Here is a 5,415-nt window from a genome sequence, read left to right on the forward strand (position 1 = left end):
TGGAAAGTTAGAGTAAATGGATACAAAAGAATAGCCTACAATCAAGGGTCAAATATGATACATATGGTAAATCGTAATGGAAGGCTAAGTATCCTTAACACCCCCCTGCAAGCTGAGCGTCGGATTGGAACAAACGTGAAGCTTGGATCGGAAAAATTCAAAGAGAGGTCGAGAAACACTTTTGGTGAAGATGTCAGCAACCTGGAGGTAGGAGGGCATATACTGGGTGCAAAGTTTGCCAGCGACAACAAGTTCCTGAAGGAAATGATAATCTAATTCAACATGCTTGGCCTACTTGTGGGAAACGGGATTGGAGCTTAAAAAGATAGCACTTTTGTTGTCACATAAGAGTAGTGGCTGCTATGGAATGGGGACCTTGAGGTCATGCAAAAGATGCGTAAGCCAAAGAAGTTCAACAGTAGTCATGGCAAAGGCACGATACTCAGATTCACAGCTAGAGCATGAGATAGTAGGTTGCTTCTTTGCACTCCAAGAAACTAGATTGTTACCAAGATAAATAGAGTGGTCGGATGTGGAACGACGAGTATCGGGACAACCAGTTCAGTCAACATCCGAATAAGCTACTAGTGCACTAGGAATAGTGGATGGACGAAAAGTAAGGCCAAAGTGGAGTGTGCCCTTAACATAGTGAAGAATACGCTTGACAGCAAGAAAATGATCTATAGTAGGGGCGTGCAAAAATTGGCTGACAGAATTGACAGCATGGGCAATATCTGGATGCGTAATGGTCAAGTACTGAAGAGCACCAACAAGAGATCAATAGAGAGTAGGATCAGAGAAAGGAGAACCATCAACAATCAGGTGTTGGGAAACAACCATGGGGGTGTGAACAAGTTTTGACTCTCAAGAAAAGGAAGAAGTTGGCTTTTCCAGAGAAGATAATTGGAGGAAGAAAACTTGATGGTGATCGTGTGGATTAGAGTGTTGAAAGGAAGAAGATGAGAAGAGGATTCGGAAGCCATGGAGAAGAAGGGATCGGGGTTGCTAAACCAGACGGGCTCTGATACCATAACAGTATTTGCTAAACCACCACACATAAAAGGGTGGTGAGAGTTTTCTATTTATAATCATTTACAGAATATGGGAAATTATTTCAAATCAAATAATATCAAACTGATTACAAAGGAAATGGAAAGTAGGAGTAAATGGATACAAAAGAATAGCCTATAATCAAGGGTCAAATATGATACATATGGTAAACCGTAATGGAAGGCTAAGTATCCTCAACAGAAGAAACCAACTTGATTGAAAAAGGAATAGATCAAGGATTACTACAGTGAGCAAAAAACTGAATATCCAAAATGAGCATAATTACAAGTTCTATTTTTCTGGACACTAACCAAAGATTGAAAAAGAGCTCAACCACAAGTCTGATTCTGCATGAGAATTAATTACATGACAAAAGGTTGGAAAATAAAAAAGAGAATAGTAGATGTTCCTCGATGTCACAGAAATGCTACTTCAAGAGTGGCTCATTGGCATTCCGGAGGTTTTCATCTTCTTCAGATTGAACCTGTAGAAAGCTTCCGGATGATCACCCCTGAAACAGCTCTCTCAACATAATAATGGGGAATGGTTTTTGCAATGGTGGCTTCTTAATTGATAGTACCTGAGAAACTTGCCTCATGTTTGGCCGACATTGGGGATTCACATGCTGGCACGCAAATGCTAGCTTCACAGCAAACACAACTTTCTCACTCATTTGATCTATGGGAGGTGGGAGGCGTTGGTCTATTACATCCTTCAACAACAAAGAATCAGCCACTGCTCTAACTGATGATGATGATGATGATGATGCTGATGCTGATGCTGAAGAAGATGACAGGGATGAGATGAGATCACCAGGATGCCTTCCCATGATCACTTCCAATGCCACCACCCCAAAGGTATAAACATCGGTCTTGTTATTCACTTGGGTGGTGTAAGCAAGCTCTGCAACATAAACATCGCCAATCCTACACTTGATTTTTACAAGAGCAATCACACACTTGAAGCAATGACAACTTAATTACCTGGAGCACTATACCCAAAGGTGCCTGCGAAGGAGGTCCAATTGGATTATGAGTCTGGCTTTAAAAGCCTTGCTGTGCCGAAGTTTGATACATGAGCCTCATATTGAGAGTCCAGTAAAACATTTTTACTGGATATGTCCTTGTGAATAATAGGGGGTGAACAATCATGATGCATATAAGATAATGTCTCCACCACACCTTTCACTATATTTAGCCTCCTACTCCAATCCAACCTAATTGCTTCTTCCTCGTTGCTTAGAATGTTTCTTAGGCTTCCCTTCTCCATCAGCTTATAGACCAAAAACGAGTGCCTTGCATGTGAGCAATAGCCATAAAACTTCACAATGTTGCGATGTCGAATTTCTGTTAAGGCCCGAATTTCACTTGTAAAAGCTGTCACACTAGTACTACTCATCTCACCATCTTGTGGAGGGTGAAGCTTTTTCACAGCAACAACCCGACCAGTTAGGAGATCAGCCTTATAAACTGTGCCATGTCCTCCACTCCCAATACAATATTTAGAGTTGAAGTCCTCAGTCACCTCAATGATATCTTGATACAATATCTCTCCATCATGACCCCATATTGCAAATAGATTTTCACATGGTGTTTCACTGGACTTGCTTTTTCTGTTCCTTACTCTCTAGTACAGGGTAAAATAAATTCCCATGGAAATGCATAGAAGAAATAAGGAGCTGGAGATAATCAAAATCATAGACCTATTGTTCTTCTTTCATGTGAATGGGATACGGGGCTTCATACCAGTGACATTGCCACATAAACCATCATTGTTTATGAATGCCTCAAATGGAGCCTCCTGGAAAGCTTTGATGTCGGGGAGAGGTCCCTCCAAGTGATTAGAGGATAAATCAACAGATGTCAAACTCAACATATCTTCAAAAGTGGATGGGATGGAACCAAAGAGTTCATTGTGGGAGAGATTCAATGCTTCTAAGCGTTGTAATTCTGCAAGCTGTGGTGGTATTTTCCCATTCAGCATATTTTGACTGAGATCGAGACTTTGAAGAGAATGTATGTTCCCGATCTCATCAGGAATGCTATCCCCAAATTCATTCTTGCTCAAGTTCAAGAAGAATACTTTAGAAAGTTTTCCCAGTTGTTTGGGAATTGAACCACTTAAGTTGTTTGATGCCAAGCTAAGATGCTCAAGATTAACAAGATTTCTCACTTCCCAAGGAATGTTGCCTGAAAGGTGGTTGTCGCTTAACGCCAAATGGAACATTGAGGTTAGCTTACCCAATTCTCTAGGGATTTTCCCAAGTAGATGATTCGAGGAGAGGTCAAGTTGATGCAGCTGAATTGCTTCCCCAAGTTGAGCTGGTAAGACACCAGAAAGATTGTTGTTGGAGATTTTTAGGCTTGTTAAGCTATGGCACTGGCCCCATTCCGGAGAAAGCTCACCATACAAATTGTTGTAACTCAAATCCATATAACTCAAGTTTGGGTATACACCAAAAGCTTCAATTATGTTTCCTCTAAGTTGGTTTTGTTCGAGCCTAACTTAGACTAAGCTAGTGCAAATTCTCAAGCTTGTTGGAATAGGACCAGTGAAATTGTTGACCAAGGCTGTAAAATTTTCAAGTCCTCCACCTAGGCATATTTGCTGAGGTAAATGGCCAGTGAAATTATTCTCACCTAATTGCAAAGATTTCAAATGTATGAGATTATCCATTTCTAGAGGGATAGAGCCAGAAAGTTTGTTATGATGAAGGGACAAATGGGTTAAGTTCATCAAATTTCCTATGGAAGGAGGAATGGGACCACTGAGATTGTTGATTGATAACACAAGATCATTAAGAGATCTTAACAATCCAATTTCCTGAGGAATGGAACCAGAAAGGTTGCTCTTATAAAGATACAAACAGGTTAAATTCCTTAAGTTTCCTATGGAAGGAGGGATTGGACCTTCGAGATTGTTGATTGACAAGTCAAGACAATTAAGAGATCTTAACAACCCAATTTCTTGAGGTATGGAACTAGAAAATTTGTTATCATTAAGGAATAAAGAGGTTAAGTTCCTCAAGTTTCCTATGAAAGAAGGGATGTGACCACTGAACTTGTTGATTGACAAAACAAGATCATTAAGAGATCTTAACAATCCAATTTCCTGAGGAATGGAACCAGAAAGGTTGTTCTCATAAAGAAACAAACTGGTTAAATTCCTTAAGTTTCCTATGGAAGGAGGGATTGGACCTTCGAGATTTTTTATTGACAAGTCAAGACTATTAAGAGATCTCAAGAATCCAATTTCTTGAGGAATGGGGCCAGAAAGATTGTTAGTATCAAAGCACAAAGTGATTAACTTCGTCAAGTTTCCTATGGATTGAGGGATGAGTCTGACAAAGACATTATATGACAAAAAAAGTTCTTCAAGAGACCTCAACATTCCAATTCCATATGGAATATCACCGGAGAGGGCATTGATAGACAAGCTAAGGAAGGTGAGCTTGGAAAGGTAGGTGATGTTAGAGGGGATTGTTTTGTAGAATGAGTTTTTTTGAAGATTGAGATAGAGTAGGTCAGGGAGAGATGAAAAATCGAGATTGTAGAGTGTACCTCTTAGACCACAACTACTAAGATTTAGGTGGGAGATGGTTCCTGCAGGATTGTTGCAAGTAACTCCAAACCAATGATAGCAAGGATTGCTTCCGGACCAAGAAGAGAGGAAGGACTGGGATTGAATATCAAGACTGCTTTTCCATGTTAGAAAGGAGAGTGCTTCCTGTCCCTGTTTAATGGTAGAGGCAGAAGCACATGGAAAGGAGACATGGAATAATGATATTGAATAAAGGGGGAAAAGAAGAAAGATTAAGAAGCTAGGAATGATGGTAATTGTAGGGGGAGTGAGAAATAGGATGTAGGATATTCAGAGGCCATTGTTGGATGGATGGAAATGAAAGGATATTCAAGGACTTATTTATACGCTCAAACTCAAATATGCCTCCAACATTTCCATTAGTTGTGTTGATATCCCATCGCCAATTAAAGCATTTGGAAAGAAATCATATACATGTCCAAGCTTAATTAAATTAATTTACTTTATTTTTATTGAAATGCTCTTAGTTTTCTGTTAAAACTTGCACACACAAAATCAGTACAAATTTTCCTTTCATGCAAAATAATTAGAAATATTCCTTATAAAAAATTATAAACTTATCAAAAAGGAAAATAGTACAAATTTAAGATTAAATATTGCTTATTATAGAAAAGAATTGTTTGATTCGTTAAGTTTCATTTTAAAATATTTTGAAATGTCTTTAAGTATATATTCAAATAATAACTTGTCTTAAATTAATTATCAATTAAAATAATTTATTTTTGTTGTTTATTATGATTTCTATGTTGTCAATTAAAATTGACA

The 5,415-nt window shown here is 38.6% G+C and overlaps 1 long non-coding RNA gene across 1 annotated transcript; it reads right to left on the reverse strand.

Moving 5' to 3' along the window:
* Positions 1–1,239: 1,239 nt before the first annotated feature.
* On the reverse strand, positions 1,240–4,923 carry LOC132254635 (uncharacterized). The gene is made up of 2 exons (XR_009466891.1): positions 2,034–4,923; positions 1,240–1,953 (listed from the first exon to the last, which is right to left on the reverse strand). It is a non-coding gene; the product is annotated as an uncharacterized LOC132254635 (long non-coding RNA).
* Positions 4,924–5,415: the final 492 nt, after the last annotated feature.

This window comes from Vitis vinifera, chromosome 11, assembly GCF_030704535.1.
Source record: "Vitis vinifera cultivar Pinot Noir 40024 chromosome 11, ASM3070453v1".
NCBI lineage: Eukaryota > Viridiplantae > Streptophyta > Magnoliopsida > Vitales > Vitaceae > Vitis > Vitis vinifera.